A 20,192-nucleotide genomic window follows, 5' to 3' on the forward strand; every position below is an offset into this window, starting at 1 on the left:
TTTTTAAGAGCCTTCATCCTGGAAAATAGGGAGTGAAAATAATGTCCACTGGTTGTGCCAGTCAAAATTGGGGCATCTGAATGCAACGTTCTACATAGGCCTGTTGGAAATATCTTAGCTACTCTAGGAGGCTACCTTTGCATTCTGCAAACTTCCTGTATGGCCAGCTTCCTGCACATCACTCTTGACCATGCCAAAAGCAGTTAGAGCATCTGCAAACCAGGCTAGAATACACAGCTAAGGTACTAAATCCTGGTTTCATTCCAAAACTCTTTACTGCCTTAGTGTGTAAGTAGACTTTATTTCTAGATTCTTACTGGGACAAAAGGAAGGAGCATCTGTACCTGAGAACAGCATGTGCATACAGATGCAGGAACAAACCCTTAATCGCTGGAAACACCTCCCAAAGCCCTGTTTGGTTTCCTAGACTTCTTCACACAGTGTTACAAAAAGCAGTATTCTCTCCTGCTTTCAAGTGATCTGATCAAGCTGGATTAAGGATTTTAGAGGCAGGAAGAAACGGAAGCAATTCCTTTTCCATTGGGCAATAGTTGACTGTCGGATAGTTCTTGGTCACTCACCCTTATAAAAGCTTCATTTTCTTCCCTTAATAGGGAGGTCAATAAAAATAGATAACTGGGAAGTCTGAGTAAACACCTCTGACCCAATGACAGCCTCTGAAATCCCTCTGGTTCTAGAAGTGATATTGCTTCAGTAAAGAGGAAGGTAAAGAGGGGGAGAACAGGTGAGTACTCCAATTATTAATGCATCACATCTGACCTTACCTGTCAACTTTCCCATCTCATACACTGCTGCAGAAGAGAGAAAAGTAGGGGTGGTGGTGAGGATCGAGGTTTCCTCAGGAGGGTTAGGATGCTACAGTTTTGCATCTCTGTACTCATGAGGATATCTAAGAGCTAGAAAACAAAGAATTGCAGTAAATCTTTCCAAAGGGAAAAGCCCCAGAGAAAGACATAGTCAGAAAGAGTCATAATAAAAGTGTGTTTTTAAAATCATCACCATCTTTAATTATTAAAAGCAGACTGCACTGTATTTTATTTGTTTATTTTACGAATTTATAAGCTGCTTCACAGCCAGAGGCCATAAAAGTGGTGGACAAGTCAGACCCATTGGTCCATCAAGCTCAGTAATGTCTCCAGTGGCTGCGGGTCTCCAGTGGTTTCAGACAGATTTCCCACCCAGCCCTGCATGGAGACACCAGGGATTGCACCCTGGACCTTATGCAAGTAAAGCAGATGCTCTATCACTGAGCTACAGCCCTTCCCAAGCTGTGTGGTGACCACCCTGGTCCCTGGATGCTTCATGCGTATGGACAGGGAGGTAGGAGGATGCAAAGGAGGAGAAACACTGTCACTTCACAGAGGCCCCTGAGCAAGTCTGGAGGGGAAATAGGTGTGTTGAAGGTTGCATGAGGTCTTGGCGTGACATAGCTAAAGGTGGGCAGGAGCCAGGAGTTCACCAGGAGCAGGTCTTTGTGGAAAAGAAGAGGAGGAATCCAAGTGTGAGAAGACACAACAAGAGCCCTTTTCCACATCTTCTAGTGATAATAAAACTGCCAAATTTATCAAACTTGTCCTGGAAATGCCTGAGCTACCCAAGAAACAGGATGCACATGTAGGAGCCCGAAAGCATAGGGCAAGGGGACAGAAATTGCAGTCTCTCTTGCTCCTGGCGAAAGGAAATGGTCACAGCAGGACAACATTGCTGCTAACCTTTTCAAAATTCTTTCAGTTTCCTTCAAAACCCTGACATATGTATTCTTTTGCCCAGGGAGCCTTCTTCAAATTCATGAAACAGAAATTCCCTAATGTTGACTTGTATGTCTAGGAGGCAGAAGCAACTATAGAAGAATGAATGCAGCTACTGTATTATTAAAGAATGGTGTTCCTAAAGTGGCCTGAGAGAGGTCAAGGGGAAATGATGAAGCTTGTATTAAATTTGTGGCTTAGGGAATATTCTGCAAGTAAATCCTATCTGGAAATGTTAGGAGACATCCCCACCATCACCTGGCCTTATGTGAAGAATGGCTACAGTTATATAGCATTTCACCCAACATATAGGGTGGAATTCAATGTTGGACTGCTTCAAAAATTTCAGTTTGCTGGTTGGAACAGTGGACTTGAAGAGGTACGTGAAAAGAGTTAAGTTTTGTGTTAGGTGTAGCAGTTTGAGACCGGCAGTCCTCTTGGATTAAAATGTGTTTACATCCAAGGTGATTAAGGAGAGGAGACCATGGAAGTGTCATTTTGCTACATCCAGACTGTCCTTCTGTATTTTACGGTGCACATTTAATTCTATTGCCAGTGGCACTAGAAACCTAAAGGACAAGGCAGAGAGGTAATTACACAGACTAAATGTTGTCAAAACTGAAATAATGTAATGTCCCTGATGATCAAAATGATCAAATGTGTTGGGAAGAAGCAGCAGCCCTGTGATAATCTTTGTCATCACACAGATAAAACTTTTCACTGAGTTTTGCTTCCACATTTTGAAGTCACCCCATTTGGGGTGTGATGGGAGTGAAGGCAATTTTTACCTTTTATATCTCCTAAGATCTTGGCCAACTGGTGTTCATTTATTTGCTTGCTTGCTTGCTTTTGCCATCTTTGACCCATATTTCAGTGCCACATAATTTTCTAACAGGCCGACCATAACTGCAGCTACTTAGATTCACAGGAGCCAAATAGGTAGAGGTGTTTCGAGAGTCTGAAAATGGGGAGATTGGGAATAGATGTGAATGTTCCATGCACTCTACCCCCTGGATTTATGTTCAGTTCAGTGCACTTCCACCAGTCAATGCCCATTGCCTGCAGGAGGCAGAACAGTTGGCTTAAATTGTCCAAAAGCACTCTCGGCCACATTAGAGCCAAGCTGAGACCATCCAAACAGGCTAAAGACAGGATACACTATTTTCCCAGCTTTCATTCCAACAGCAGGTGTACCTTCATTGATTGGGGGAGAAGCCAAAGAAAGTACAAAGTTTAAGAAGATAAGAGCGTAAGATGAACCTGCCACATCAGGCCAATAGCCCATCTAGTCCAGCATTGTCTTCTCATAGTGGCCAACCAGTTGCCTGTGGGTAACCTGGAAGCTAGACCCAAGCAGAACAGCCTACCTGCCAACCTGTGGGATTCCCAATAACTGGTATTCAGAGGCATAACGCTTCTCACAGAGGAGGTAGACCATAGCCATCATGACTATGAGCTGGTGGTAGCCTTATTTAATTTGTTTATTTGGAAACCTTTCTAAACAACTAAACATGGAAGTAGCCAGTAGGGGGGCAGCTGCCCCACATAGATAAAGTAAACCATTAGAAATACTTAACTAACTAACTAACTAACTAACTAACTAACTAACTAACTAACTTTAATACTTAACCAATCACATCAGTTCTGCCCCCCTAACAAAAGTCCCCCCCACCAAAAATCCTGGCTACATCCATGTAACTAAATATTTAAAAATCTCTATAGCCGTATACAGGAACACAACATCATACAAACAAAGATACACAACATAAAAAACTAGTAAAATACTGGTAGTATTATAAAAGATGAATTCAGCAATAATAGGGTCCAATATTATGGGTCACTCAGGGAAACCCTGGGCAAAAAGGTCTGTCTTTACAAGGCATCTGAAGCCAGTAAGTTAATGTAAGGCAAAGCCTGATCATAGACAAACTTCTTCACAAGTAACTGCCTTCCTGTTCAACAGGGCTTACCCCTAGGTAAGCATAGGACCACATCCTTCACAAAGTTGTTGTGGCCCTTAGTTCAGTTCATAGAATGTGTCTTGTATCAGGAGTCTATGCACACACGACATTGTTTTCCAAAAAGAAAAAGAAAAAAGGGGGGGGAATGCAGACTGTTGCTAAGCCACATTGAGTTTCTTGTTTTGTTTTTAGACACACGCAAAAAGAACATTAAAGTGGTGCGCTACATTTTCTTTCAATTACAGACCACTGTTAAACCCAATCACCCACCAAGAGTCCATTTCTCCCTCCAGCAATTCTCTCAGAGCAGGTAGAATACAGTGGTCTAATGCTAGGTGTGCTCACCAGGACTAAGAATTTAACTACACATTGTACATAACAGCACACACAATATTTCTTAGGTAAGAAGTGGCATGTGGAGATTTCTAAGACATTAGAGCCTACGGAATGCTAATGGGCCACTTTTCTTTCAGTAACAAATCACATAGTAAATGGGAAGCTTTGTTTTGTTTTCCTGCAGTTGCAATTGTGTGGGTGGTGAGAGAAGACAATCTTCCTGGTCAACTTTTCCTAAAGTGAGAGACAGGGCATTTGTTTACAAGCTATTGTGTGGGGGGGGGACATCCTTCATTTCATGCCCTATTATATAGCCTCTATTGTTCTTTAATTAGCAAATCTGATTAAAACTGCAGTCCTAGACTTGACTTTTCAGAAGTAAATTCCACTGAGTTCAATGGGGCTGACACCCAAGTGAATGGGTATGGGATTGCAGCCTAAGAAACAATGTGAGGAAAATTGCTCAGGAAGCCAGCTTCTAATGCAAACATCAGACCAGCCCAATTGTATTAAAACATGAGAGATCTTAAGTGAATGGTCATTCAAATACCTCCACACTGTGCATGAATCTTTGGAGAAGGCCCAAACATACCTGACTACCAGGCATCAAATCTGAAGTCGGAAAGCTGCTATGTAGCAAACCCTGGGATGTATAATATGAGGGACTTCAGTGTCTCAACTCTTCCAATAAGTTACATCTTTACATACTGAAGCCACATTTTATTCATTCATACAATTATCTCCTATCTTTCCTCCAAGGCACTCAAGGTGGTATACATCATTCTTCCCACTCCCTATTCTATCCTCACAACCAGTCTGTTGTATATAAACAGAGATGGCGACTGGTCCAAGGTTACTCAGTAAGCGTCTTGGCTGATGGAGATTTGAACCCTGGCCTCCCAGGTCTGGGTACAACATTCTGACCACTATGCGAAACTTCTCTTGTCTCTGCTGAACTATAAAGTCCATTGAACTGAAACCTGATCAAACTTGTCAGCCTGAATCAAGGATGAAGAACTTGTAGCCCTCCAGATATTGTGGGACTTCAGCTCCCATCAACCCCAGACAGCATGACCAATGGTCAAGGATGATGAAAGATGTAGTCCAACAACATTTGGAGGGTCACACATTCCCCACCCCAGACTTGAATGGATGCTCTGAGCTCTTTGAAGGAAAGTCGGATGCTATTGTAACCTACACATAGCAAACAACCTCACAGGGTTGTTGAGGGGATAAATGAGATTACTGGAAGGGATTTGCACACTAAAAAGTATATAAACATGATTGTATATAAAAAAATAAGCTCTTGATTTCCATGCTACAGAATACTATAATATTCCACTATTCTTTGAAGATTTGTGCTCTCATTGAGTTATGTTATTTTTCTCCGTAATGGGAAAATGTGTGCCTCTGCATATTAGTGCTGCCTTGAGGGCTTTTTAAACTGAAAGGCAGGATATACATTTCTCAGATAAACAAATAAAGAAAATATTAAGGACCAGTTATACCACATTGGTTCTTGCTCAATTCTTCTTCTTTCTTTTTTTTTAAATTCCTGTCATCCTAGGTCAGGACTGATTTGGAATTCTATCAGCAATTCTATCATGGAAATGTCACCGGGTGGCTCACTGTGCCTGCCCCCATGGAGATGGTGTGGACCACCCACAGCTTTGATTGCGGTTGGTAGCAGATTGGACTTCCTAGCTGATAATGGATGCTTTCGTCAGTCAAATGATGTATAATTTCTAGTGCTCGCTTAGGTTCTGACTGTGTACCGTACAGTCAAGGATGACTCATAAATAGATGAATCAGGTGCTCCAATAAACCTTAAAGAAGGACATCACAGAAGACATACATTGCAACTGTCCAGCTCAGAAGTTGAAAGGTGTTCAGAAGCTTTGCGTCAAGACCAGAAAATCAAATTTCCTAGCAGCATGAGCAGTAATTAACTGACCTCAACTCTTTCAATTTACTAGCAATACGCCTTCTTCTTTTTTGGTATTGCACTGACTTACCTGCTGACATATTCTTTGTTAAAACTGTAGAATAGGGTGGCAAAGGTTTTTTCCTCCAGTTGTTATTGGCATACAACTCCCATCAGTCCCAAACAGGATGGCAAATGGTTAGGTATAATAGGAGTTGTAGTCCAACAAGATCTGTAGGGCATCACATTGACTACTCCTAGTCCAGGAGGTTTGGGGAAGAGGGTAGGACAGGAAATCATTTCATCCCCAGTACTTCATCATCCATATAAATACACTAGGCATAGCACTGGAAATTAAGCAATTTGTTTTGCTCAGCTAAATATTTTTCTGTGTCACCTGTGGAAGGCCAGACTTTAAGCAACTGTACATTAATGTTATTTAAATATTCAAAATCATTGTCTTTCTTGGGGAGAAATGGCAAGTCTAGCTGTACCAGCAATATTTTTTAAATAAAAAATAAAGTCATGAGATCACTTCCACGCTTAGTGCAAGACCCTAAAGATGGAATCTTGGCATCTTAATACAAGTGGAAGAAATTTCTCAGAAATAATGAGCCATTTAAGTGGAGAGGGGAGAGAAATGTATATGCAATGTGAAGGTGGACTGGATTCTCATATGCGGACTGATTGGAACTGACACAAGGTATTCAAAGCAACAATCACATTTATTAAATTTAATGAATTCTCCCAGGGTACATTTTTATTCTCCTAGGGCAAAGTCAGATGTGATTTCTCATTACATTTGTGAACACTGCACATCAGGTTTGCAAGGAGGTTATTCATGACTTTGTGACTTTATTCTTCATAATTTTATATTTCAATTTTTCAGCGAAAAATTGGTAGCATATGTTATAGCAATCCACCAAAACCATGGGCAATCAAGTACTTGCTAAAGAAACAGAAGATGGGGTGAGTGTTTGATGACCAGACAATTTATAAAACAAAGGGATTTGTAGACTTGGACTGACTTACATCGGCAATGCACCAGTATGAAAGGAAGGCACACAAACAATAGCAAACGAGTGGGCTCAAACAGAGAAATAAGGGCAGGGCTTGTTTAAAATATAAATAGTTGGGAAGAGGATGATTCCAAGAGTTAGTTCTTTCATGAAGTTACTGTATATAGCCGCCTTGTGTGCAAGGGAAGAAGAGTGTGCCTTTAACATTTGTAGATAATTCTCTCCCCCCCTCTCTTTCTCTTTCTCTTTCTCTTTCTCCCTCTCCCTCCCTCTCTCTGTGCAATAATATTATACTGCCTACACACATAAAATACAATGGATGTAGGATCAGACTGCATATAATTTTATGCAATTCCCCAAATTTTATGTGGGAATTTGAACACACAAAATTGGAGTCTAGGGATGGGGAGAAATTTAATTCATTTAAAGGTGGACTTACCATATTCACATTTTCAGAAACAATGTGCAAGGCAAAACAAAGCAATCCAATGTTTGTACTTACCTGAATTTTTCAAAATGCATATACAGTATGTGTACAAAAATCCATATCCTAGCATAAAGTGAGCATATACATGAATATATTAGTGAAAATAACAGGCACAAAAATGCATGTAGTTAGGTGAAATTGCTGTGCAAAGAGGTTCATATTAGGCCAAAAATTGCATATAAAATGTGTATAGCAGGAGAAATTTGCACATTTTTTTCTTTAAAAAAAGAAAGCCATAAAGTGATGTAGACATATGGAACACCAAACATAAGGCTGTAGAAACTAGAAAATGAGAGAAAATGAGGTGAAATTGCTGTGCAAAAAGGTTTATATTAGGCCAAAAATTGCATATAAAATGTGTGTAGCAGGAGAAATTTGCACATTTTTTCTTTACAAAAAGAAAGCCATAAACTGATGTAGAAATATGGAACACTAAACATAAGACTGTAGAAACTAGAAAATGAGAGAAACAAAAACTGGCATATTCACCCATCTATCACATTCAATTTTATGTTCATAGGTCCTGTTCAAGAGTTAGTCCCCAGGATGGGACATCTAGAACTGTTGCCTGTTTAGGCAAATGCCTGAATTGGGTTTTGATGTTGCACTCAGCATGTAAGGATCCTGGTTGTGTTCAGCATCTAGACGCTTTTGTGTGAAAACTGAAGGGAAGTTGCAGTAAGGCAACTCTGTAAACGTGAATCTCAGTTCACACATCTTGCAAGTAAATTGTGAAATATAGGGAAGTGAATGGTGGGGACAATGTAGAAATCCAATAAACACTTATCTCTAACGTCAAGAAGAATGAAAGTAACCCATGGTTTGGGTCTTCACAACTATATTACTAAGGAGGATGCTAAAGTATAGCATCCCAAACACATGACGTAGTCACTGGCAGAGCACTATTCACACAGGACAAATGCACTGTTCAAGTTTCATTCTCTCATGCTCAGAAGTGCAAATTTCAGCCATTCACAGCCCTGTTCCATGAAATGAAAAATGGGGAAATCTACACAACTCTGAAAGGAGCAAAGAAGAGGGGGGAACCTTACTTAATAATCACACAGAGCATCATATTTCAGATAACTCCAATATCATTTTTGTGCAAGTAATTTGTGAAATCATACAGTGTAGGGAGTCACATAAGTCTATGAGCAATGTAAGCCAAACAATTATAATTTCCATTGGATGAAGCCATTCATTTAATCTTGTTTATATACTGCTTTGTTTTACAATCCCTATCTTGCACATTCTTACACCAACCATGTGAGCTGTTGTATTATTCTCATTTTCTAGAATAGAATTTCAGTGACCCAAGATGTGGACAAATTGCTGGGGCTGTGCCATTTCAGATTGCATGAAATGGGGCAGTGAATGTTTATAATACCCCATATTAAAAAAAAACAAAAAACAAATCATAAGCAAAGGGGGGGAATGAATATCCCTGCAAATTCAAAATCAGAACACAAGAGCTAAATTTGAACTCTGTCCAGACTTAGGGCAGCAGCCAACATGCTCACACCAGTCCTTCAATGGAATTTAGAAACATTGGGTGGTATTCAAAGTAAGTTATAGACCTAAATTAGTCATGTTCAGTATTTTCCATGAGCCTACTCTGAGTAAAAATTGGTTTAATACCATCTATGTACTTTAGAAGTTGACTCATTATGTAGCCTGTGCTATATACACTCATAATGTTATATGGATACAAGTGATAAGAGAAAAAAGGTTTTGCTACATCAGAATCCTGTAAACAGAGTTAAAGATCAGAGCAAATAGATGTTTTATATGGGGCTTTTATTCCTTAAGTTGTGGGATTTATCAAAAGAATTTGAGGCAATGGTGGCTTTAAGAAGTTCTTTACAAAAGATCAGATGGAATTACACGTCACTCTCTGAGCCACAAGTAGAGAAATTTTTCAAAGATTAGAGATTTTCTTTAAACTAGAAGGAAAAAGATTTGTTTGGGCTATCAGAAGGCCGCCGGCCTCAAGAAGCAGAGGGGGGAAATTTGGTATTCTCAGATGACGAAAATAGACATCTAAAACAAAACACCATGAGCCAATCTTCAAATGATTGTCAAACTAGGGGCGTTTTTCTTGCTGTTTCTTTTCCTTAATCAAGTTCAGAAAATTAATGTTAGGAAATGGACTAGAAATGGCTGCAGATGACTCCTCTGTGCTATGCAAATGGTGGCAGCATGCAAGCCTGATCAATATGGCAACCTTCCTTCTCAGGACGTGAAATCACGAACAAGGTTCTGTTCTTAGTAGCATCGACTTTAAGAAAGTAGCATCGGCTTTAAGAAAGGAGACCTACAATTTGATTGTGGGCATCAGTTTTGGTTTTGGGTTGTTGATTTTATGAAACATAAGGATGGTTCATTGCAGGGGTTTTGAGTCTGTATATAGTTGGTTTTTTGAAGTCTCAATGAACTTCACATGATGCCAGGGGTTGAGGAACTCCTCTGAAGAAAACTGTCACTGCTTGCAATATTTCTTGTTTAACAAAATGAAAAGACAGTTACCATATTGGCCCCAATATAAGCCGCACCCGCAAATAAGCCGCACCTTTAAAATGGAAGGCTTATTTGCAGGTGCAGCCTGCCTCCTGGCTCTACCGCCCTTAATGGGGGGGCGGTGGGGCAGCTGGCACCAGCACTCGGTTCGAAGTGCACTGCATGCCTGCCTCCCAGCACTACAGCCTCCTGGCACTACCTCCCCAAGCCGGTGCCAGCTTCCCCCAGTCCCCCATTCAGAGTAGTTGTGCCAGGAAGCAGGTGCGCAGTGCTCAGTTCCGAATATAAACCACACTTAAACTTTTCACAGCCGGAATTTTGGGGAGGGAAGTGTGGCTTATATTCGGGCCAATACGGTAGTAGCAGATGGGGGGGGGAGACAGGAAATGCAAGGACAAAATAATGGTGTGGAAGAAGAGCGGACCAAAGTTTGGATCAGAATCATGCTATTTCTGTGCTTTTTCCTCCACTCCCTTCTACCTTTGGCTGAGCAATGCAGGAAAGAGGGAAGGTGAGCAAAAACCTAGGAGTTTAAAGAAAAGAGCGAGGAGGAGGAGGGGAGAGCAGGGAATATGCACACCCTTACAACATCCTTGAGCTCCCTGGCCATAGTGTTAATACAAAGTAAATATTTTTTTCATTAAGCTTGTACTTTCTCATGGGTTTTGTAGTCTTATAGATATTTTAATGGACTGTCAAGCCTATTTAATACTATAAGAAAGCAGACTATGCATAATGTCCTAATCTGAAGATTTTTGAGAGGCAATTGGCTGTAGTGTACAAAGTTCTGAACTAATGAAGCCTAAACTGCTTCACATGGTTGTTGTGTGACAATGTCTGCAGACATGAAAGGTGCCATCTGTTCTAGCTAACATTTGAAATAGTGAGGTTTAGTGAGATTGCTGTAGATATTTAGTCTGAATTCTACTGAACATATTGGTGGTTATGTGTTCCTATCTGAACATGCTGCCAGGGTTTGCCTCTTGATTTAGTACACTATAAAACAGGAATGGTGAGGAATGGGGGTACTTGGTGAAAACATTCATTACGGACTTGAATTGGCTACCACTGTCACATTGGTAGCACATCTGCAATGGTATTGTGTCCAATAATGGCTAAACATCCACAATGTAAGATGATGAGGGGGGAAATATATGCATCTGGATGCACCCTCCCCCCTCAAAAAACATTTCTGACTTCTTATTTTTATGCACTTCCTAGAAAAAGCAAAGTGAAGCTTGATGTGAAGCACTCATATGACTAATTTTAAGATATAAATTAATCCTTAATCAAAAAATGGAAGTATCATTTCAAACAAAAAACCAGCACCACCCCATACCACTTCCCATCTCCAAAGAGAGACATTCAGTATGAGCCTGCTAAGCACAGTCAATCAGAAAACCAACTGGCATCCTACGCAGTCCTTAAACAATCCTTGATTAAACATGCCAGATGCAATCTCCCAAATCCCTAATTTAATCTAACCGCACAAATTCAATAGCAATTTTGGACAATTTGAGGGAATTCAGTAAACAAGTGAGCATGAAAGGAACATAAACGTGTCACTGAAGTGTACCCAGTTGAGCAACGAACTGCCTTTGCATGGAGAAACACGGTCTCCAAATCAAACACTGCACCGCTGTCACTTTCAATCATGTTCGCAGGAGAGATCTTGCATCTCAAATCATGAGAGGGGCAAAGCACATGAGGGTTCTCCCTTTCATTGTATCTGGTTGGGTGGGTGAAAATGCACACACATTTGTCCTTTCTAGAACTGTTGTTCAGAATGAAGTGGAAAGACTGGGACCAGATGTCAACTTGCATACATACATACAAGCCAACAAGCAAGATCTGTTTTGTCATGGAAGCGTGCTGCTACCCTTTTCCCCACATTCCCCCCTTCATCCAGGCTATGTAAATATAATTATTTGTTGCAAGCAATTAGCTTTCTAACATGTGGTGAGGCAATAGCAGCATTTGACTGACATATGGCCACAATTCATGATGCCCAAATCTCCTTTGTACTTGTGCATTCATAGAAGTGAGTCTTGATTTCAAAGAATTAGTGACTCATGATCTTGGTTCACACATGCTCATCACTTGATTCCTCATAACTGCTTACTGTACAGTGGTACCTCGAGTTACAAATGCCTCAGGTTACAAACGCTTCAGGTTACAAACTTCACTAACCTGGAAGAGTTACCTCGAGTTGCGAACTTTGCCCCAGGATGAGAACGGAAATTGTGTGCCGGCGGCGCAATGGCAGCAAGAGGCCCCATTAGCAAAAGCACACCTCTAGTTAAGAACAGTTTCAGGTTAAGAACGGACCTCTGGAACAAATTAAGTTTGTAACAAGAGGTACTACTATACAGTGCATTTAAAAAAAATAATCACAAAATTGATAAACCAACAGAAAGTTGCTAAGCAGTTTACATGATTGGCAGCTGAAATATGTTATAAGTTATATCTTTGGTCTTAATTCTGTGGTAGCCTATTTACAAATCCAAGTCATCATGTGACTTTTTGCAGTCCACAGTATTTTAAATATTTGTCCATAGTATTTTAAAGGCAATAGCATGATCATACAGACATTTCCATACCAGACCAACCCACAGATATTAATTAAGTTCTAGTTAGTATTCAAAACCTAATGTCAACATTTCCCAAAGAAAATTATAAAATGAATTATTTCTGCACTTTGAAATTTAAATCCTGTAAATACATTTTTGAATGCAATCCCTGAATTTCCCTATTTCCTAATGCAAATAAGTTTAACACCAGGTTTCCAACTCCTGCCGTAAAGCAGGGAGAGGGAGAGAGATCCAAACCAAGACTCTAGGCATTTGAAATTTAGAAGCAGTTAACAGACTAAAAGGACTACATTTCTCATTTAGATTTCTGTGGGATAGTATGATCAGTTTCCTGCAGCCATTTAGGAATTATCAGGCAGTTGCCTGTACATTCATGAGGCAGAATGGAAAGTGGAGAGACCTAAGGTTTGTTGGGCAGGTGAAAAAAGCCCTATCCAGACAATACAGCAGTGAAGGGGCAAAATGAAAAGCAATGGGCTGCAAGGCTGTGCCTTTAGCCTCACCCTCACCATTACATAGACCATGCCAGCTTCCTTGGGTTCTAGTGTAGTTGGTGCAGTGGGGAAGCTTTTCTACTCATCACGAAGGCCATCTATATTGGCTTATTAATCATGTGGAGAACTCGCGGAAGCTGTATGGCAAGGAAGTGGGGCAAGAGGCACAGTCTCACAGGTCTTATCTACCCATATTGATCTTTCATGGGTCACTTGTTGTTGTTGTTCAGTTGTTCAGTCGTTCAGTCGTGTCCGACTCTTCGTGACCCCATGGACCGGAGCACGCCAGGCACCCCTATCCTCCACTGCCTCCCGCAGTTTGGCCAAACTCATGCCAGTCACTTCGAGAACACTGTCCAACCATCTCATCCTCTGTCATCCCCTTCTCCTTGTGCCCTCCATCTTTCCCAACATCAGGGTCTTTTCCAGGGAGTCTTCTCTTCTCATGAGGTGGCCAAAGTACTGGAGCCTCAACTTCAGAATCTGCCCTTCCAGTGAGCACTCAGGGCTGATTTCTTTAAGAATGGATAAATTTGATCTTTTTTGCAGTCCATGGGACTCTCAAGAGTCTCCTCCAGCACCATAATTCAAAAGCATCAATTCTTTGGCGATCAGTCTTCTTTATGGTCCAGCTCTCACTTCCATACTACTGGGAAAACCATAGCTTTAACTATACGGACCTTTGTCGACAAGGCTAGCTTTCAAAACTTTCAAAAATGGAGTTTTGCCTTCAGCCCAGTATACCTAAAGGAGCATCTCCACCCCCATCGTTCAGCCCGGACACTGAGGTCCAGCTCCGAGTGCCTTCTGGCAGTTCCTTCCCTGCCAGAAGTGAAGCTACAGGGAACCAGCCTTCTCGGTAGTGGCGCCCACCCTGTGGATCGTCCTCCCATCAGATGTCAAGGAAATAAACAACTATCTGACTTTTAGAAGACATCTGAAGGCAGCCTTGTTTAGGGTAGTTTTTAATGTTTGATGTTTTATTGTATTTTTAATATTCTGTTGGAAGCCGCCCTGAGTGACTGGGGAAACCCAGCCTAGTGGGCGGGGTATAAATATATTATTATTATTATTATTATTATTATTATTATTATTATTATTATTCTAAAAAACCTTAGCAATAATATAAGTCAGGTTCAACACAATCATGATGGATTCTTGAGCAGATCACATATGCAGATACATGGGCATATGGAGAAAGATTAGGTGATATACAGCCACAATTCCAACTATTTGTATTGCTCTGGCATTTGACCCTTGTCAGAAAGTATAGTAGCCTTCTTATAATTTATATTGCAATATACAGTTTCTCTGTGTATTAATGTAGCAGCTGATGTGGAAGCTTGGAGTTAATCAATATATTTCTGTGGAGTTCCAACACCTGCCAAGCCAAATGGTCAGCAAGTACATTTGTTGCTCCCTTCAATCACTTCATTTGGTACTCTAAATTAAATTCAGTTAAAAGGTAAGATTAACTGCACCTCATTAAGGCAGCCATGCAGGTCTCACTGCAGGTCCTCCAACACCACGCAAAATCGAAGAGACTCAATTAGATAATTGCACAGTGTGTGGCAAATGCAGATTAAAATGGCAAAGTCTTTCTTAGGCCTCTCTTGGGTCCCCCCCTTCTGATCATCCTAAGAGATGCAGGCTTTAGACCTTTTCAAAAAGGCAGAGCAGAGTTTAGATCTTTAAAGACTACATGACCAAACTGATGGTTATAAAAATCTAATCTTGAGTCAGTTCACAAAATAGGTAAGCTGCAGTTCAAAGGCAAATAAATTCCAGGACCTTGGTGGAATTGAACCAAAGGGGGTAGAAATGAGCGAAGGTGGGGGGAGATCATTAAATAAGGTGATGCAATTTTATTGAAAAGAATTACGGTCCATTTGAAGTCCAAAACCAGCAACTGTTCATAATAGCCATGGTCTTGGGATGAACAACATCGACAAAATGGTTATTTTATGGAAAGTGGAAATGGTTCTCTCCAGGCTCTTGGTCATTTGGGGAAAAAACATTAACATTAACTGAGGGATCTGTGAGGTTCTGGTATTTTTTTTTTTTTACATAATATTGTGTGCATATACAATAATAAAGTGAGAAAATAAAACTTCTTTTCTGGTTTTGTGAAAAGCTCATTTTAGCTGAACTCAGTTCTGAACTGAGCTAAGGGAGGTCCATCCCATCATTAAAATTTACTCACTGTCACATTTCTGAAACTAATGAAAATAAATGACAAGATTAAGAGTCTTTGTTTACTCTTTACTTACAACTCCTAGCACAGACATAGGCAATGGGTGCTTCAGGAATCAAATAAATACACTGAGCCTGGGAATTCCCAAACACATACTGCTCCTGAAGAATGAATGAACAATGAGCACAGGGAAATCCTTTCTCCCACTGCCATAGAGATATTATGAGCAGAGAAAATTGCAATTAAATAACTAATTTAATTTATAATGCTGTTATTAAACATGCATTTCAATGTATTCGGATTAAATTATTAACAGGTCTATGGGATGTGATTGGGGCTTTATGCTTCATTAAATTATTCCCTCTCAGGCTCAGTCTTCATCATCTGTTCTCCCAATCTTACTGCATAAAAAAACAAATGTACTCTTGCAAAAGTCACAAGGGTGTTACTGACCTTTATAACAACTATCACAATAATAAACATCCATCCATTGACCAGCCTACTCACATTTTCACAGTGCCCCCATGGGTATGTGTTTCAGAAGTTGTCTTTTTGTTGCATAAACAGCACTTGTAAGCCATCTTCTGCCTGCCAATTTCTGCAAGTGTCTCATGTTCCTTGCATTTCAGGAAAAGAAGTGAATAATATTTTTCTATCCATCTGCCACCACTCTTCTTTTAACCATAGACTTTGATCTTATTTCCCATAACAAACCAGGCATGGTTGGAAAAGACCTGATTGAAATCTATAGCCTTCATGTCACAAGATGAGACTTCTCGGCCATCCATCCCTTCTACTTCCAGTAGTAGTGGGAGAAGGTGGGGGGAAGTCAAGGTTGCAGAAGTATCTTGTTTTGGGCATAGTTTGCATATTCCAGGTAAACAGTCTGGCTCAACCAAACTTTCTAAATCAGAAGAGATTGCCCATCTGTAAAATGTATGCACACACACTGCCTTGGACCATGATGGCTATGTTCTGCCTCCACAGTTGAAGGCAGTATGCTTTTGAATACCAGTTGCAGGAAACCACAGGAGGGGAGAGTGTTCTGGTGATCAGATTCTGCTTGCAGGTTTCCCACAGGCATCTAGCTGACCACTGTGTGAACAGCAGGATCCTGAACTAAAGGGACCACTGGTCCCATCCAGCAGTCTCTTCTCATATTCTTACAACCAGCTGCAACAAAATATGTCACTCCTGCATTGGTCCCTACAGCCACAGCAGGCACTGCAATTGTCTAACAGCTTGACCTTGCCTCCGAAGGCACACTTCCCCATTGTCCCCTGAGACATACAAATGCCAAGAACTGCACCAAAGCAATTTCCACCAAACTCTCATCATTTCTGTTTCTATTACTGGGATGGCACCCCCTGTGTTTTGCCAGAATCTGCAACCTAATGCATATGTATTTTGCTATTGTTTCGCTGCTCTGTACCCATGCCATAATGTAATCTTCAATTCATTTTGTCTTCTTTCTGCCACAGCTACTAATTTGTAACTCACACCGAGCCCTGTCTGTGCATGAAATCTCTAATCAGACAGCTTGCTTCCTTGAAGATGAATGATGAGGACAAACACAGGTTGTGTCTCAGATCCTGCTATAATTATAATTATTTGTTAGAGAGTGTTCTGTTACTCTTCCACCTTTGAGACACATGCAGTGGAATAACCCATGCTGAACCTTCAGCTCTGTCCATTAGCTATTTATCTTGCTGATGAGAAGTGGGCAACATTGACCATTTGCTCCGTAATTGCAGTATATCACAGTAAAGTGCAATTGTATATGCAGGTCCTTTTTTATTTTTATTTTTTAAAAAATTAACTTTAGTAGAAATCCAAGCTATGTGTTGACCTTATGATGAACTTACAAGGACATTATCTATTTGCACATAGTTGTTCTTTGCTGTTTGTTACTGTGACAGCATCATGTATTCATTTGTTTATCAAATTTATATTCTGTATTTCCTCCAAGAAGCTCAGTATCCCATATTACCTCACAACCCTAGGAGGTAGGTTCAGCTGGGTAACTGGCCCAATGCTACCCAGTGAGATTTGTGGTTGTGTGGGGATTTGAAACCAACTCTTTCCAATTCAACTTCAGTGTGTTACTCATTACAGCACAATACCTCTTGTGATTATTTGTCCCAAATAATTTTCAAAATCATCATCATCATAACAATTTGGCTTTTATCCCTTAATCTACTGAGAGTCCAGAGAGGAAACCATTTAATTGTGCTTGCAACTGTTGACTATAGAACAAAATGAACGGTGAAGTATGTGGGATAATCAACCTCATACAACCAACATGCTTGATTCTAATTAATTCATTAAAGGGTTAAGACCATAGAGTAAACTGTTCTGCCAGGCTAAGTCACCCCCCCTCCCCTTGGGAGGAAGGGTTATCTAACTCTTTGTACTCTCACATTCTGCCATGTGAACCCTACCAAAAAGGAGCTGGATGCTCCAAGCTTACTCTGCTGTGTGTTTTGTGATATTACATCTCTGCTGGGACTTGCCCCAGACTCGCCCCAAACCTAGATGTATGCATCCAATGAATTCTACTTTTATTTTACCCTGTCTATTTTCTTATTAACCAAATCAACAAAGGCGGTAATTTTCTGTATTTTGCACGATCTAAGCCAGGTATGGGGAACCTTCAGCCCTTCAGATGTTGCTGAACTTCAACATCCGATCAGCCCCAGCAGACATGACCATTGTTCAGGAATGATGGGAGCTGCAATTCTGCAACTGGAGGGTGAAAACTTCCTCAAAACTGAGCTAAGCCAATGCACTGGGATGATAAACCTGTTCAGATGCTACATTGGCATGTTGGGATAGAAATGAAGTACAGGGCTTGCTTGCACTTGAGGTTTAATTCAGTCTGCATTTGCAGCATCCAACCTTTCTTGCAGTATGCACAGCACCTTTCTTGCACTATTACAGTACTCTATTGATTAATTCTTTAATATTAAACGCCAGCTCTCACTGGTAAACTAGTCACAATGATACTCAACGTCTGTATAGTGTCTGAGAGTCAGTCCCTGAAATGGCCAAACAAGGCACAACAGAGGGCATGAAAGTACTGAGACTGGACAAAATGGTTTGCTTAAGGCCACCTACTGGATCTAGTGTTGAAATGAGACTTCCCATCACATTATGCTAGTTCTAGCCCCTGAATTTCATAACTGTCTCCATGATTTCCAGAGACCCTTGGAAGCCAACAACCCGTGTTTCTCCTGTACCACATAGATGGAGCTAGAATATCTCCTTTGCCTGCTTTTTTGCCATGTTTTCTAAAGCACATAACTTAACAGCTAGGGTGGCACAAAGTTCTTTTTTCCTGGAACTAATTGTTATGCGGAAGAAATAAGGCATTTTGGTGGGTGTAGCTTTTCTCATCTCTCTGTGAGTTGCTTAATGTGGCACTTTGATGTTTTTGTTCCATCTATAAGAACTGCAGACATTATGTGCATTGTGTAGTTTTTGAATGTTTTGATAGATTAGAACTTTCCAGGCCAACCTTCCCCATTATTAGCTATTATTATCTAAGGTGGCCTAGATTTGATAGTTGTAATTTTGGTTTGTTAAGACATTATGTAGTATGGCCTTGCACAGAGGCAAGTCCTAATAACTAGTATAGCATGTTCCTTTGTAAACCCACTTTCCTACTGTAGCTTTCATGTTCTAAACTGTGTCTCACTGTTTCTGTTACCAAATCACAACTCAGAGACCCTAACTGCCACTTAAATGTTTTTAGGTGTAGCCTGTGCTTTTCAATGTCATTTTCTGCCAGTGCCTTTGATTATTTTCCTCCTCCTCCCGTCCCCCCAAAAAAGATTTGAGAAAGTAGCCTAGACTTCCTGGTTGAACTCAATAAACTGTAACCTCTCTCTCTCTCTCTCTCTCTCTCTCTCACACACACACACACACACACACGAGAGAGAGAGAGAGAGAGAGAGAGAGAGAGAGAGAGAGAGAGAGAGAGAACCATTTCACCAAATGCATAAATGGAATGGGTGCAAGGGGCTACAGTATCATTCAGATAAGATCAGGCTTCTTCAACCTTGGCCCTCCAGATGTTTTGAGACTGCAATTCCCAACATCCTGAAGGGCCCTGAAGGATTTGACATCTTTCTGCAGGGCCTGCAAGATGGAGCTGTTCTGCCTGGCCTTCGGCTTAGACTCACTCTGACCCCTTATACGGGATTTGGTATATAAATTTTCCCTTTGCTTTTTTGCTGGCCCATGTAGGACCAGCATGGATAGCTGGCTCGGGTGGATATCTGATGTTTCCTCCCTTTATGGTCTTGATTTATGGGCTACTACTAAAATGAGGCTGCATTTTAAGCTGTATTTTAAACCGTATTTTAATTAACTGTTTTTTCCCTTTTTCCTATTATATTTTATTGTAATTTTTATTTGGTGTTAGCCGCCCTGAGCCCAGCCCTGGCTGGGGAGGGCGGAATATAAATAAATTATTATTATTATTATTATTATTATTATTATTATTATTATTATCCCTGACCACTGGTCCTGCTAGCTAGGGATCATGGGAGTTGTAGGCCAAAAACATCTGCAGGGCCGAGGTTGAGGAAGCCTGTTCAAGATACTTTATGAAGCTAGATGAAATACAAATGAATTTCTATGATGCACAGTTGTCAGTCATTAGAAACATAATACGGTTCATTCTTTTTCTCTATCCACCTCTATCAATTTCACAGCCACTCTACATTTATCAATGGGTTTGGTTGGGCTCTAATCATTTCTTCTGTTTATTCCATTTGAAATAATGGCTGGTTAAAAATTCTCTCCCAAATGAATGCATTTAGTCCAAGGCCTGAATTTTTAATGCCACTCTTAATTATTGTATGGTAAATTTTAACAAACAAGCTAAAACCCATTC

Source organism: Lacerta agilis, chromosome 1 (assembly GCF_009819535.1).
Source record: "Lacerta agilis isolate rLacAgi1 chromosome 1, rLacAgi1.pri, whole genome shotgun sequence".
Taxonomy (NCBI): Eukaryota; Metazoa; Chordata; class Lepidosauria; order Squamata; family Lacertidae; genus Lacerta; species Lacerta agilis.